This window comes from Phyllobates terribilis, unplaced genomic scaffold, assembly GCF_046119375.1.
Source record: "Phyllobates terribilis strain yellow unplaced genomic scaffold, ASM4611937v1 Scaffold_186__1_contigs__length_3700242, whole genome shotgun sequence".
Classification (NCBI taxonomy): domain Eukaryota; kingdom Metazoa; phylum Chordata; class Amphibia; order Anura; family Dendrobatidae; genus Phyllobates; species Phyllobates terribilis.
The window spans coordinates 1,775,477-1,789,921 of NW_027362946.1; the positions used below are offsets into that span (position 1 = coordinate 1,775,477).

Here is a 14,445-nt window from a genome sequence, read left to right on the forward strand (position 1 = left end):
ATTTTTAGCGCTTTAATATGGAAAGGACCTGGCTGTATTCTGCAGTGCCAACAAGCAAATGGCGCAGATAAACATTGTTCTCTGGATTGCTTTTTAAGCAAATAATCAGGATTAAGATAAAAAAAAAATATTCCTGCCCCTGATACCTGGGCCTATTTCTTCAAATATATGTAAAAGCACCAGCAGACAGAAGTGGAATGGACCCTCTTGCTATGTGCACTGCAGTCTGCTATATACCCTGCCTGCCTGCCTGCCTAGCATGGCGGCGCCAGGTCTGATGTAGACCTGATGCCGCTGTGCGGCCAGCCAATCACTGTAATGCCACAACCAACATGGCTGCGGCATTAGTGTGTGGCAGACAATCCCTGCATGTTGATTGGCGCTCTAACGCTCTAACATGCAGGGAGGGGACCCGAGCTCTCGCCGAGCAACCCCGGAAATACTCGGCGAGTGCCAAGCATCTCGAGCAGTGAAATGCTCGGGCGAGCACCGAGCAGCAGCGAGCATGCTCGCTCATCACTAGTTAGGGTTCACTACAACATTCCACTCTAAAGCGACTTAATTACGTGACTGTCTTAACAAATCATGGCCCATCTTAATGGCTGACCCCATATTGGCAAAATATGTACCAGAGAGACAGCAAATCACCTTCAGAAAAGCAAAAAATCTCTGTGATCATCTTATGAGAAGCCACTGTTATCCTATCACTCCCCCTAATATTTTGAAAAGACCACCTCCAGTAAATGGATGTGTACCATGTGGTAGATGTGTGGCGTGTCATAATGCTGAACATGCTAACTCTTTCACAGATTCCCAGGGCTCTAGAACCTATTACATCACCAAACCGATAACTTGTACCTCTAAAGCGGTGGTCTATTATGCGACATGCCTGTGTACTAAAATCTATGTAAGGCTCACAACTAGACAACTTAAGACAAGAATACGTGAACACGTCCTAGGTATTGAAGAGGCGGTAAATTAAACTGATATTTCTACGTTAAAAACTATTCCCAACCATTTTAGAATACACCATAAGTGTGACGCATCTAAACTTAAAGTTAGGGTTATTGACTAGTGTTGAGCCACCCCCATAGTGTTCGAGTTCGGTTCGGTTCGTCGAACACCCGTATGTTCGCCGAACTGTTCGTCGAAATGTTCGTCGAACACCGTTAAAAACTGTCAAGGGTGTGTCGCCACGAAGATCGTCGCAATTACACAGCCTGACTTCTCGCAGCTGAGTTTTTGGTGCTTGGTGTTTTTCGGCAGGGAGGGAGTTAATTCTCTCTCTCTGTGCTAGACGAGGCCCAGCCTCGCCCAGCTGCAGTTAGTTCTGCAGTATGGGGACTCCTTCAAATACCTGCCGTTCTGATAGGGTAGTTGTCGGTGATAGCTTCTCTTGCAGACTATCAGAGCGATACGTGGTATTGTGGAGTTAAGAGTGAAGTGTTCTTGGTGTGTTTTTTTCCCTTCCTCGCTTTATTCTTTATCCCCTTTCCCATTGGTGTTCCCTCCGTTGTAGTGGTGTAAGTTTTTGTATGCGAGGTGGTTTTTGGTTTGCCCCTTGTACTGTCTCGTTCGTCTAGTACTGTGTTTGGCATTTACGGTCCTGTCCCCTATAGTTGTGATCGGGGTCCTTCTCAGGACTACATTACTGAGGTTCAGGGATTCTCAGGAGGTAGGTTTACGCTGGTGGCCTGGACCTCTGTACCATCAACAGTACCTCCAGGTTGAGGGATTAGGCAGGGCCTCAGTGTAGGGTCAGCTTAGGCTCCTGACCTCCTGTACGCCGAGTTAGCATGACATTTTCACCGACCACTAAAAAATTCTCTCCAGCCACCATGGATCCAGTAGCCAGTATAGCTCGGTAATTGCAGAGTTTGTCCTTGGAGCTGGCGGACGTTAAGTCCAAGGTTTTGTATCCCCTGGAGCAAGCCGGATCAGAACCCAAAGTAGCTCTCCCTGACAGGTTCACGGGGGGCGGGACAAGTTTTTTGTTTTCCGGGAGGCATGTAAGTTGTACTTTCGGCTGCGGCCTCGGTCATCGGGGAGCGAAGAACAAAGGGTGGGAATTGTCATCTCGCTCCTTCAAGGGGACCCCCAATCTTGGGTGTTCTCTCTTCCCCCGGGCTCTCCGGTCAGTGGATGGGTTTTTCTCTGCTCTGGGTCTCGTATATGATGACCGGATCGGATCTCCCTTGCTGAATCTAAGTTACGTAGGATCCAGCAGGGAGATCGTCCAGCGGAGGAATTCTGTTCAGAGTTCCGTAGGTGGGCCACGGACACCCAGTGGAATGACCTGGCTCTTCGGAGCCAGTTTTGTTAAGGTTTATCTGACAAATTAAAGGATGTGTTGGCACAGTATGACTCTCCCGCGTCGCTGGAAGTCGCTATGGCCCTTGCTATTCGCATTGACAGACGGCTTCGGGAGAGGTGCGGGATAACTCCACCCCCTGTGATGACTCCACCTTCTACAAGGGTCCCTTATATGGAGGTTCCCCTGGTCAGTCCGGAGGAACCTATGCAGTTAGGAGGGACAGCCTTTCGGGGGAGGGGACCGGCGGTGCGCCACAAGACAGGAAGGTGTTTCTTCTGCGGGAGAAAGGGACATTTTATTGGGGGGTGTCCTTCCCGTCCTTTGCAGAGCAAAGAGTCGTCGGAAAACTATTGATCCCAGGTTGTGTGGTGGACGGCAATCTGGGAGTAGGTATTTCGTCCCTAGGTTCGTCTCAGTTTCTTTTACCGGCGGAGGTGGTGGTGGGTACGAGAACTGAGAGGTTCTCTGTTCTTCTGGATAGTGGGGCCGTGGCTAATCTGGTGGACGCTCGGTTTGCTCGGGTTCAAGGTATGCGATTGAGTGTGTTGGCTAAACCCATCCCCATATTCTCGATCGACGCCAGGCCTCTCGGCCAGGGAAGTTTTTCGCAAGCGGTGCATAACATAAATCTTCAGGTGGGGGCGATACATAAGGAACTGTTGTCTTGTTACGTGTTGGAGGGTCTTTCCACTCCTATTGTGTTGGGCCTTCCTTGGTTAATTAAGCATAACCCGGTTATTAATTGGCAATCCAGAGAAATAAGCCAATGGAGTGTATTCTGTAAAAAAAACTGCATGAATACTGTCATCGGTACGGTCGCTCCTAGGGTCTTACACCCATTTCTGGCTGACTTTGAGGATGTGTTCTCGGAAAGCGGGTGTCAGGATCTACCTCCTCATCGTGTGTATGACTGTTCAGTAAAACTGCTTCCTGGGGCCAAGTTACCGAAATCTAGGTTGTATAATTTGTCTGGTCCGGAGAGGCAGGCCATGAAGGATTATATTTCAGAGAGTCTGGCTAAGGGGTATATTAGACCTTCTTCTTCCCCGGTGGCCGCGGGGTTCTTCTTTGTGAAGAAGAAAGATGGAGGCCTACGCCCTTGCCTGGATTTCCGTTAACTTAATCGGATTACGGTCCGAGATCCGTATCCGCTCCCACTTATCCCCGATCTCTTCAATCAGATCGTGGGCGCCAAATGGTTCTCTAAATTGGATCTCAGGGGGGCGTATAATCTGATTAGGATGAAGGAGGGGGATGAGTGGAAGACGGCTTTTAACACTCCGGGGGGACATTATGAGAACCTTGTCATGCCATTTGGTCTGACTAATGCCCCGGCGGTGTTCCAACACTTTGTTAATGACATTTTTCGCTGCCTGGTGGGTCAGTTTGTTGTTATTTATCTGGATGACATCTTAATTTACTCGCCTGATCTTGTGTCTCATCAGGAGCATGTCAGGCAGGTGTTACAGATCTTGCGGGATAATAAACTGTACGCCAAGTGGGAAAAGTGTGTGTTCGCCGTTCAGGAACTCCAGTTTCTAGGCTTCCTGGTGTCAGCGTCTGGTTTTCGTATGGACCCTGGGAAAGTGCGGGCAGTTCTTGAGTGGGATCTGCCAGAGAATCTGAAGGCACTACAACGTTTTCTGGGGTTTGCTAATTATTACCAGAAATTCATTCGTAATTTCTCGTCCATGGTTAAACCTCTCACAGACATGACAAAAAAAGGGACGGATTTTTCTAGGTTGTCTGACAAGGCTTGTCAAGCTTTCTCCTCCTTGAAAAAATGTTTTGCCTCGGCACCCATACTCATTCAACCTGATGCGTCACAGCCATTCATTGTAGAGGTTGACGCTTCTGAGGTAGGGGTAGGGGCAGTATTATCACAGGGTTCGTCTCCTGGTAAATGGCGTCCGTGCGCTTTTTTCTCTAAAAAATTGTCGTCCGCTGAGAGGAATTACGATGTCGGTAATAGGGAACTCTTGGCCATTAAGTTAGCTTTTGAGGAGTGGCGCCATTTTTTGGAGGGGGCGATCCATCCGGTTACCGTCATCACCGATCACAAGAACCTGCTATATCTGGAGTCCGCAAAACGTCTGAATCCCAGACAAGCTAGGTGGTCATTGTTTTTTACCAGGTTTAATTTTGTCGTCACATATCGTCCTGGATCAAAAAATGTAAAGGCGGATGCCTTATCTCGTAGTTTCCCTGGGGCCGGGAATACGGATGACCCGGTTCCTATCCTTCAGGAGGGGGTGGTGGTGTCGGCAGTATGCTCTGAGCTTGAGGAGGAAGTATTGGAGGCTCAGGGGGACGCCCCTGTTGGACCTCCTGGGAGACTGTTTGTTCCAGATCAGTTGCGACAAAAGGTGATCGAGACACACCATAACTCAGCTTTGGCAGGACACCCAGGGAGTAAAGCAACTGTGGATCTCATTTCGCGTCGGTTTTGGTGGCCTAATTTACATAGGGAGGTGGGAACTTTTGTTGCGTCCTGTGGGGTTTGTGCGCGCTCTAAGACCCCACGTATCCATCCGTCTGGGTCTCTCTTATCTTTGAAGATCCCGGAACGTCCTTGGACTCATCTGTCTATGGACTTTATTACGGATCTCCTGCCATCTTCGGGTAAAACGGTCATACTCGTTGTAGTGGACAGGTTCAGCAAGATGGCACATTTTATCGCTCTTCCTAATGCTAAAACTCTTGCGCAGGTGTTCATTGGGGAGATTGTAAGGCTTCACGGTGTACCCTCTGATGTGGTGTCCGATCGGGGGTCTCAGTTTGTGTCCAAATTCTGGAGGGATTTTTGTACACGGCGGGGGATGCATTTATCGTTTTCTTCGGCTTTTCATCCTCAGACCAATGGTCAGACGGAACATCTGAACCAGAGTTTGGAGACATATCTCCAGTGTTTTGTGTCAGAGAACCAGGAGGACTGGGCTTCTTTCTTACCTCTGGCGGAGTTTGCTCTTAATAATAGGCGGAGTGAGTCCACTGGTAAGTCCCCGTTTTTTGGGGCATATGGTTTTCACCCCCAGTTTTGTACTTTCAGTAGGGGGGGCTCTTCGGGGGTTCCTGAGGAGGAACAATTTTCGTCATCACTCGCTTCGATATGGAAAGGGGTGCTGAATAATCTAAGTACTATGGGGAACCGATATAAACGTATGGCTGATAGGAAGAGAGTGTCTGGTCCGGACCTAAGTGTGAACGATCTGGTATGGTTGTCTACCAAAAATATAAAACTTAAGGTTCCCTCCTGGAAACTGGGTCCCAGGTTCATCGGGCCGTATAGGATCTGCTCTATAATTAATCCGGTGGCATTTCGTCTTGACCTCCCCTCTACTTTTAAAATTCACAACGTGTTCCACAGATCTTTGCTTAAAAGGTATGTGGCTCCGGTGATACCGTCACCTTTACCTCCTCCTCCTGTGGTGGTCAATGGTAACTTGGAGTTTCAGGTATCGAAAGTCACTGATTCACGTTTTATTCGCCGGTCCCTTAAGTACCTGGTTCATTGGAAGGGGTATGGTCCTGAGGAGAGGATGTGGGTTCCTGCGTCGGAGATTAACGCAGACCGATTAATTCGGGCCTTCCACACGACTCACCTGGATAAACCTGGCCCTGAGGGTCCGGAGGCCCCTCGTAGAAGGGGGGGTACTGTCACGGGTGTGTCGCCACGAAGATCGTCGCGATTACACAGCCTGACTTCTCGCAGCTGAGTTTTTGGTGCTTGGTGTTTTTCGGCAGGGAGGGAGTTAATTCTCTCTCTCTGTGCTAGACGAGGCCCAGCCTCGCCCAGCTGCAGTGAATTCTGCAGTATGGGGACTCCTTCAAATACCTGCCGTTCTGATAGGGTAGTTGTCGGTGAAAGCTTCTCTTGCAGACTATCAGAGCGATACGTGGTATTGTGGAGTTAAGAGTGAAGTGTTCTTGGTGTGGTTTTTTCCCTTCCTCGCTTTATTCTTTATCCCCTTTCCCGTTGGTGTTCCCTCCGTGGTGCAAGTTTTTGTATGCGAGGTGGTTTTTGGTTTGCCCCTTGTACTGTCTCGTTCGTCTAGTACTGTGTTTGGCATTTACGGTCCTGTCCCCTATAGTTGTGATCGGGGTCCTTCTCAGGACTAGATTACTGAGGTTCAGGGATTCTCAGGAGGTAGATTTACGCTGGTGGCCTGGACCTCTGTACCATCAACAGTACCTCCAGGTTGAGGGATTAGGCAGGGCCTCAGTGTAGGGTTAGCTTAGGCTCCTGACCTCCTGTACGCCGAGTTAGCGTGACAAAACCAATGGCAGGCAAACAAAAACACATAGAAACACATAGAAAACACCTTCAAAGGTGTCCAAAAGCTGACAAACTGCTCAGAAGACACAACTAACACATGGAAAAGTGACAAGTACATATAGTCATGCGAAAAGAAAAGAGGTGGAGGAGTAAAAGGAGGGGGAGACACAGATATAGGCATGTCATGCCCTTCTAAAACCAAAAAAGTGCGAAGCCGACACGGCCAATCCGTTCCTGCCCGTGTGACCTCCGTGTCGCCGGGTTTGTGCCAGAGCCGCATTGGACCCTGACGGCCAGCCCCCCTCTCCCAATACTGGTTCCTTTCCACTGGTGGGTCGAGCGAGCCCCCCTGTGGTGGAGGCAGGTCTAATCTTTTTAATTTAAATTGTCTCTCTAATTTGAATGAGTACACTTTAAATCCTTTTAAAAGGATCTATTGGAGGGCAAGTCTCATGCCAGCAGCCGCGTAATTCCAGCTCCAGTAGCGTCCACTAAAGCTGCTGCAGTTAAAAAGATTTTCTAAGGATTGAGCTTGGCGGTCCACCGCAAGGCGTCCTACCGCCAGTCCCAGCCCCTGTGCCTTGGGGTGCCTCCCCGATGCTCTTCACTGAGTGTCCCGGGGGCCCGAACCATTTCCTTTGAAAAAATTAAGTGTCCAAACTACAGGTGGTGTAGCTTGCTTAACAGCTGGGATAATCCGCTGACTAGCAGACACTGCTACTAGGCACAAAGTATTTCCTGGGCTAGATGCAGTTAAAAATTTGTAATTAGATACTCTCGTTGGATGCTGAGAAAGCATTCCATAGAGTCTCCTGGCACGCCATATATTATTCTCTTAAAAAGCTTGGTGTAGGGGTCTAGGGGACCCTTTTATAGCCAAAATCACGGCCCTGTATCGCAATAAGTCACCTAGGCTGAAGATAAATGGAACATTTTCATCACCTTTCATAATCACCAATGGGACAAGGCAGGGATGTCCTCTGTCCCCTCTCTTATACATCCTAGTGACGGAGCACCTGCTCTCATCAATTTGCCATAACCCCAATATTAGGTGGATTGAGGTGGGAGGCACCGAGTACAAGTGCTCTGCATTTGCTGATGATGTCCTAGTATATATCACTCAATCACATATATCCATCCCTGCTGTTATGGCTGAAATAGATCACTTTGTTACATGGTCAAATTTTAAAATCAATGCAGCGAAGTCTGAGGCCCTCGATGTCTCCCTCCCGAAATCCATACAGAATTCCATCCAGTCCAACTTTGTCTTTGCCTGACCCTCACAGGGTATCAAATACTTAGGAATTCGTATTCATAGAGACCTCTCCCGTCTATGTTATCTTAATTTTGGGCCCTTTATTGAACAACTCCATACAGACCACGGTTGGCAAGTTAGAACTGTAAGATTCACTACGTGAACCACTGGTGTTTTGTGGAAAAGCACATGTACACAGTGTTCCAAATTATTATGCAAAAAGTGTTTAAGAGTGATAAGGTAAGAATTTTTTTGTTTGTCAGTTAAACTCATTGATGGTGATGTGTGTCAGGGCTCTTTATATCACTGTAAGCAATTGCAGACACCTGTGCTAATTAGTTTGGCAGGTGTGTCCAATGAAAGGCAAGACTACTTAAGAAGGCTGTCCCACATTATTAAGCAGCCTAAATTTTCTGCCAAAATGGGAAAGAAAAAGCATGTGTCGGCTGCTGAGAAGCAACAAATTGTGGAGTGTTTAGGTCAAGGCATGACTACAATCAACATTGCCAAGACACTTCATCCTGATCATCGCACAATCAAGAAGAATGTAGCTGATTCACAGTACACACGTGTGCGTGCTGATAATGGAAAATTGAGGACTCTTTCCTACAGGCAATTACGTCAGGCTAAAAGAGCAGCGGCAAAAAAGCCTTGTCATAGCAGCAGACAAGTTTTTGAAGCTGCTGGTGCCTCCAACGTCCCCCGAACAACAAGATGCAGGGTCCTTCAGAGGTTTGCAGCTGTGCGTAAGCCATCCTGTCAACCTCCTCTATCCACTGTACACAAGCAGAAACGGCTCCAGTGGGCCAAACAATACATGAAGACTGACTTCAAAACTGTTTTGTTCACCGATGAGTGCCATGCAAAGCTCGATGGTCCAGATGGATGGAGTGAAGGATGGCTGGTTGATGGACACCCCATGCAAACACGGCTACAGCGCCAACAAGGAGGAGGTGGAGTAATGATTTGGGCTGGAATCATGGGGAGAGAGATTGTCGGCCCCTTTAGGATCCCTGAAGGGGTAAAGATGAACTCCATAATGTATGTGGAGTTTCTCAAACAGCACTTCCTGCCATGGTTCAAGAAGAAGAACCGTGTATTCCGCAGCAAGATCATTTTCATGCATGATAATGCACCGTCTCATGCTGCACATAACACATCTGCATCTCTGGCTGATATGGGCATAAAAGGGGACAAACTTATGGTGTGACCGCCATGCTCCCCTGACCTCAACCCCATTGAGAACCTCTGGAGCATCATCAAAAGGAGTGTCTATGATGGCGGGAGGCAGTTCACATCTAAGCAACAGCTCTGGGAGAGTATTCTGTCCTCATGCAAAACAAATGAAGCAGAAACCATCCAAATCCTGACAAATTCAATGGACGAGAGAGTTCAGAAGCTCCTTTCGAACAAGGGGTCCTATGTGCAAATGTAACATCACCTAGAATAAAGTTTTGAGTTGAAAACTGTTTGATTTCAGATTCTAATAACCTGCTAATGCTTATAATTTCAAAAATGACCATTTTTTTGTTCTTTATTAAAATGAAAAGGTTGATCGAAGAGTGTGGGGGTCTAAGAGTGTGGCAACCCAGTAGTCAGGATTATTTTGAATTCTGACAATCTGAGGGTCATGTTGCAGGTAGTGCAGCAAGAAGGCACTCATGTGTCTTGCGCATCTAGGAGCCCCAAAATTATTTTCCGGGCTAGATGCAGCTAAAAATTATTATTAATTTGAAAGCTGGTGGAGCTTAGTATAGATGGCCTAATAGAATCAGTACTGCAAACTGCTACAAGGCCCAAATTATTTTCCAGCCAAGATACAGATAAACATGATTAGTAATTTTAAATCTGGTGGAGTTTAGTATAGATGGCCTAATAGAATCAGTACTGCAAACTGCTACAAGGCCCAAATTATTTTCCAGCCAAGATACAGATAAACATGATTAGTAATTTTAAATCTGGTGGAGTTTAGTATAGATGGCCTAATAGAATCAGTACTGCACACTGTAACAAGGCCCAAACTATTTTCCAGCCAAGATACAAATAAACATGATTAGTAATTTTAAATCTGGTGGAGTTTAGTATAGATGGTCTAATAGAATCAATACTGCAAACTGCTACAAGGCCCAAATTATTTTCCAGCCAAGATACAGATAAACATGATTAGTAATTTTAAATCTGGGGGAGTCTAGTATAGATGGCCTAATAGAATCAGTACTGCACACTGCTACAAGGCCCAAATTATTTTCCAGCCAAGATACAGATAAACAAGATTAGTAATTTGAAAGCTTAAAACGGTTGGTGAGGTGATTTTAACAAATCATCAAGCTTTTACTCTCCCCAGGATGACACAGGGGTAGAAAAGTCATTTCGGATCCATGATTTGTTCATCTTTATGAACGTGAGTCTGTCTACATTATCAGTGGAGAGTCGCGTGCGCTTATCTGTCAGCACACCACCAGCAGCGCTGAACACACGTTCAGACAGAACGCTGGCTGCGGAGCATGACAAGATCTCCAAGGCGTAAGTGGCGAGCTCCGGCCATTTATCCAGATTAGAAGCCCAAAAAGAGGAAGGGTCCAGTGACACAGTCATGGCTTCAATGTTTACTTGGAGATACTCCTGTACCATCGTCTCTAGGCGTTGACTATGTGTCAGACTTCTTGTCTCCTGTGGCCTTGCAAAGAATGGGCTAAAAAAGTGGTGAAATGATTCCGCAAAATTTATGTTACCAGCAGATACTGTGTTTCTGTTACGTTTTGAGTGCTGAACACTCGACGGTCCCACGGTTGGCAAGTTGGAACTGTGAGATTCACTACGTGCACCACTAGTGTTTTGGGGAAAAGCACATGTAAGATTCTGCAACAGTCTCTGCTGATACTCCTGCATGCGTGCATCTCTTTCTATGGCAGGAATAATTTCTGCAAATTTACTTTTGTACCGGGGATCTAACAGTGTGGCAACCCAGTAGTCAGGATTATTTCTAATTCTCACAATTCGAGGGTCATGTTGCAGGTAGTGCAGCAAGAAGGCACTCATGTGTCTTGCGCATCCAGGAGCACCAAGTCCCTGTTGTGTTGGTGGCGAGGTAACAATCATGCTTCCTTCCTCTGCCCTCTCCCCCCAACCTCGCACAACAGAAATGTGATCAAGGTCTCCCTCATCTGATGAGTCTTCCATCAGTTCGTCCTCCACTTCTTCCTGGGCTCCTGCACCTTCCTCACTAGTTTGGCTGCTACCATGCGCCCTGGTAAATCCATCTCCCCCACCCTCACATGCCTGCCGCCTTGGTGCTGCCGACCGTCTGGACCTTGCAGATGTTAGCCCTTCCGCATACAACTCCTCCTCCTCTACTTCCTCCACCTCCTCTTGTGCCACCACCTGACTCCGAATTCTGTTTAACATGTGCTGCAGCATGTAAATCACCGGAATAGTCATGCTGATAATGGCATCGTCAGCACTAAACATCTTCGTCACCATTTCAAAACTGTGCAGAAGGGTGCATAGGTCCCTGATCTGAGACCACTCCTCCAGCGTGATTTGCCCCACCTCTGGATCTCGTTGGGCCAGGCTATACGTCAGAACGTATTGCACCAGGGCTTGTCAGTGCTGCCACAGTCACTGCAACATGTGCAGAGTTGAATTCCACCGGGTAGGCACATCGCATTTTAGCCGGTGAAGTGGCAGGCCCAACGACTTCTGTAGAGATTTAAGTCGCTGAGCTGCGGGATGCGAACGGCGGAAGTGAGCACACAGCGACCGTGCCCTCTCCAGAAGGCCATCCGGGATAGTGGGCTAAAAATTGCTGGACAACCAGGTTCAACACGTGAGCCATACAAGGCACGTGTGTGACATTGCCCCGGCGAAGGGCCGCACCCAGGTTTGCAGCATTGTCGCACACGGACTTCCCTGGTTTCAGGTCCAGTGGAGACAACCATTCATGAAATTGGTTCTCCAGAGCTGACCACAACTCCTCAGCTGTGTGACTCACATTTCCCAGACATTTCAAAGTAAAAACCGCCTGATGACGTTGAGCCCTACTGCCAGCATAGTAAGGAGGTGTGCAGGATCACTTCTGCGCAGTTAGAAAGCTTGTGGCATGACCAGACAGGCTTTGGGTGCAGGTGGAGGACCGAGAGGAGGTTGAGGAGGCAGAAGCAGTGGAGGAACTTTGAGATAAAGAGGATTGACGCACAACTCGTGGGGACTGCAAGACTTGGACAGCATCCCCTTGTCCTGCTGTCACCATAGTTACCCAGTGCCCAGTCAGCGACATGTAACACCCCTGTCCATGCCTACTCATCCAAGTGTCTGTGGTGAAATGTACCCTGTCACACACAGAGTTTCTCAAAGAAGCGGTGATGTTGTGTGCGACATGCTGGTGGAGCGCAGGCACACCTTTCTTTGAGAAGTAGTGCCGACTGGGCATCTGGTACTGGGGCACTGCGACGGACATAAGGTCTCGAAAATCCTCTGTGTCCACCAGGCGGAAAGGCAGCATTTCTGTAGTCAAGAGCTTGCAGATGGTGAAATTCAACCTCTTAGCTTAGTCCATCTATACTAACCTCCACCAGGTTGCAAATTCAATATAATTTTTATCTGCATCTAGCTCTGAAAAAATATTTCGGCTTGTAGCAGTGTGTGGGACTTGTTCTATTAGTCCATCTATACTAACCTCGACCAGGTTGCAAATTCAATATAATTTTTATCTGCATCTAGCTCTGAAAAAATATTTCGGCTTGTAGCAGTGTGTGGGACTTGTTCTATTAGTCCATCTATACTAACCTCCACCAGGTTGCAAAGGATTTGCTTTGCTAGATTTAGCCAAATGCTGTGAAAAAAACTTGCACAGCACTGGCACAGACCTGCCTGGCAAAAAGTGATAGGAACTGATGTAACCTAGCCCTCAAAAGGACTGCAATTACAATTAGTCTTTACTCCCAACCTATCTATTTAAGAGCACAGACCTGCCTGATAAAAGTCGTAGGAAATCATGTAACCTAGTCCTCAAAAGGACTGCAATCACAACTATTCCCTACTCCCAAGCTATCTGTAGATTTGTGCGAAAATTGGCTTGAAATTAACAAAGTACAGCGCACACAGCAACAGCGGTACCGTCTAACACGCAGCTGCAGCAGTGAGAAAATGGTGGCGAAGATCTTCATTATTTCTGCAGAGATCCATCCCCTGTCCCTCCCTCCCCTCAAACTGCGTATTAACATTAATTTTCAGCACTACTGAGAAAAAATCCAGTTATGATTTTGGTGCACGAACAGTTATCGAACATAAACTCGAACAGCCGAATTTTTTTCAAATTGTTCGTGTTCGCCGAACGGCTCGAACACCGCCCAAAACAGCTCGAATTTGAGATTGGCGAACAGTTTGAGTCGAACACCGCTCATCTCTATTATTGACATGATCACCACTAAAATTAGGGTTGGCAGAATGAGCCAACTATTAGCCCAGAAAGAGAGCACATGGTTTTGGACTTTAAAAACACTCCATCCATTGGACTTGAACGAAAATATTAGTTATGCCCCATTTCTCTGATCACCTATATCCACATTGTTTTAGCTATTTTGTCTTACCTTTTTATCTAGTATGGTTGGGTAGTTTGTTTGTATTTTAACTTTTTTCTATTTCTTTATTGTTCCTCCATGAGAGTTCGTCTTTTTCTACCAAATATTCTTAAAGGCATTACATGGCGATTGGCATGTTTGTATACGTGATACTGTATCTCCATTTCTATCCGTCAATGATGTTGAGGACTTCCATTCTGCTATTGGATAACATGGACATAATTGCTGGCGCTGTATTGTCTCTCAAGATCTGTAACTTTTTTCTGTGTGCGCATTTTTTGTCCATACAGTTATTATTGTATATATTTCGCATTTATAGATCAATATTTTGAGAGATATTTTCTTATATCTGATTATACATTTATACTATGATCTCATATAATCATGTTATACTTCATGCTTTTCTTAAAGATATACTATATTTATTTTGTCATGGTCAATTAACTTATTTATATATAACTCTGACTTATATATAATTGGCTATCGCCTATACCCCTTAGATATATATATATATACACATTTGGGATATGCTATTATTGACAGTTTACCCCATTATGCTAGTTTCTTTTTCTCTCCGGTTGTATTTGACTATATATGTCTGTGGACTGGGCGGTACGCATGGCTTCACGGTTCTCTGTGGTGTCCTCGCTGACCGTATCAATATGTGCAACATGATGCACGGTCACGTGGTTCCCCACTTGCTTGCGGCGTCATGGATCACATGACGCGTTTGCCGTGGATGTGGCGGTGTAGTGGTGATTGCCATGTGTCATGCCACACCCTCCCCACACCCATTGGCGGAGAGACTACACACCCCCTTTTCTATTGGCTCAAGGGTTTCTAAACCCTACCCACCTTCATTGACGCCACCTCCTGACGAAGGCAGCCGTGCTGAAACGCGCATTAGGGTGAGTGCCATTGAGGAGCGTGTTCACATCCACTGTGGCTGTAAGTATACTATAGGATTCATGCTACACTCTTTTTGCTGCCGTTCTTTAATCTTTTTTCCTACTTAGGTGCA

The 14,445-nt window shown here is 46.8% G+C and overlaps 1 protein-coding gene across 1 annotated transcript in view; it reads right to left on the reverse strand.

Moving 5' to 3' along the window:
• The window catches only part of LOC141212807 (uncharacterized), a 67,895-nt gene that overhangs the window by 38,279 nt on the left and 15,171 nt on the right, over window positions 1–14,445 (reverse strand). The window lies entirely within an intron of this gene.